The 2,288-nt window shown below is 42.7% G+C and overlaps 1 non-coding gene across 1 annotated transcript; it reads left to right on the forward strand.

The window, feature by feature from the left end:
* Positions 1-1,787: 1,787 nt before the first annotated feature.
* On the forward strand, positions 1,788-1,895 carry LOC130938315 (small nucleolar RNA R71). The gene has a single exon (XR_009069485.1). It is a non-coding gene; the product is annotated as a small nucleolar RNA R71 (small nucleolar RNA).
* Positions 1,896-2,288: the final 393 nt, after the last annotated feature.

The following is a 2,288-nucleotide window of genomic DNA, read 5'->3' on the forward strand; positions in this document are numbered from 1 at the left end:
AAATAGCAAAAGAAAAATAGATAAAATATAACATTGGGTTGCCTCCCAACAAGCGCTTCTTTAATGTCAGTAGCTTGACAGTGGGCTCTCATGGAGCCTCACAAATGCTCAGAGCAATGTTGGAACCTCCCAACACCAAACTTAGAGTTTGAATGTGGGGGTTCAACACCAAACATAGAAGTTGGCTGTGGCCTCCCAACACCAAACTTAGAGTTTGACTGTGGGGGCTCTGTTTGACTCTGCTTTGAGAGAAGCTCTTCATGCTTCCTCTCCATGGTGACAGAGGGATATTCTTGAGCCTTAAACACAAAGGGTTCTTCATTCACTTGAATGATCAGTTCACCTCTATCAACATCAATCACAGCCTTAGCTGTGGCTAGGAAGGGTCTGCCAAGGATGATAGATTCATCCATGCTCCTCCCAGTCTCTAGGACTATGAAATCAGCAGGGATGTAATGGTCTTCAACCTTTACCAGAACATCCTCTACAAGTCCATAAGCTTGTTTCTTTGAATTGTCTGCCATCTCTAGTGAGATTCTTGCAGCTTGTACCTCAAAGATCCCTAGCTTCTCCATTACAGAGAGAGGCATGAGGTTTACACTTGACCCTAAGTCACACAGAGCCTTCTTGAAGGTCATGGTGCCTATGGTACAAGGTATTGAAAACTTCCCAGGATCTTGTCTCTTTTGAGGTAATTTCTGCCTAGACAAGTCATCCAGTTCTTTGGTGAGCAAAGGAGGTTCATTCTCCCAAGTCTCATTACCAAATAACCTGTCATTTAGCTTCATGATTGCTCCAAGGTATTTAGCAACTTGCTCTTCAGTGATATACTCATCCTCTTCAGAGGAAGAATACTCATCAGAGCTCATGAATGGCAGAAGTAAGTCCAATGGAATCTCTATGGTTTCATTTTGAGCCTCAGATTCCCATGGTTCCTCATTGGGGAACTCATTGGAGGCCAGTGGACGTCCATTGAGGTCTTCCTCAGTGGCGTTCACTGCCTCTTCCTCCTCTCCAAATTCGGCCATGTTGATGGCCTTGCACTCTCCTTTTGGATTTTCTTCTGTATTGCTTGGAAGAGTACTAGGAGGGAGTTCAGTAACTTTCTTGCTCAGCTGTCCCACTTGTGCCTCCAAGTTTCTAATGGAGGACCTTGTTTCAGTCATGAAACTTTGAGTGGTTTTGATCAGATTAGAGACCATGGTTGCTAAGTCAGAGTGGCTCTGCTTAGAACTCTCTGTCTGTTGCTGAGAAGATGATGGAAAAGGCTTGCCATTGCTAAACCTGTTTCTTCCACCATTATTGTTGTTGAAACCTTGTTGAGGTCTCTGTTGATCCTTCCATGAGAAATTTAGGTGATTTCTCCATGAAGAATTATAGGTGTTTCCATAGGGTTCTCCTAAGTAATTCACCTCTTCCATTGAAGGGTTCTCAGGATCATAAGCTTCTTCTTCAGATAAAGCATCCTTAGTACTGACTGGTGCATTTTGCATTCCAGACAGACTTTGAGAAATCAAATTGACTTGCTGAGTCAATATTTTGTTCTGAGCCAATATGGCATTCAGAGTATCAATCTCAAGAACTCCTTTCTTCTGATTTGTCCCACTGTTCACAGGATTCCTTTCAGAAGTGTACATGAATTGGTTATTTGCAACCATTTCAATTAGTTCCTGAGCTTCTGCAGGCGTCTTCTTCAGATGAAGAGATCCTCCAGCAGAGCTATCCAATGACATCTTGGATAGTTCAGAGAGACCATCATAGAAAATACCTATGATGCTCCATTCAGAAAGCATGTCAGAAGGACATTCTCTGATCATTTGTTTGTATCTTTCCCAAGCTTCATAGAGGGATTCTCCTTCCTTCTGTCAGAAGGTTTGGACTTCCACTCTAAGCTTACTCAATTTTTGAGGTGGAAAGAACTTTGCCAAGAAGGCATTGACTAGCTTTTCCCAAGAGTTCAGGCTTTCTTTAGGTTGTGAGTCTAACCATATCCTAGCTCTGTCTCTTACAGCAAAAAAGAATAGCATAAGTCTGTAGACCTCAGGGTCAACCCCATTGGTCTTGACAGTGTCACAGATTTGCAAGAATTCAGCTAAAAACTGATGAGGATCTTCCAGTGGAAGTCCATGGAACTTGCAATTTTGTTGCATTAGAGAAACTAATTGAGGCTTAAGCTCAAAGTTGTTTGCTCCAATGGCAGAGATAGAGATGCTTCTCCCATAGAAGTCGGGAGTAGGTGCAGTAAAGTCACCCAGCACCTTCCTTGCATTGTTGGCATTGTTGTTATT

Source organism: Arachis stenosperma, chromosome 6 (genome assembly GCF_014773155.1).
Source record: "Arachis stenosperma cultivar V10309 chromosome 6, arast.V10309.gnm1.PFL2, whole genome shotgun sequence".
NCBI lineage: Eukaryota > Viridiplantae > Streptophyta > Magnoliopsida > Fabales > Fabaceae > Arachis > Arachis stenosperma.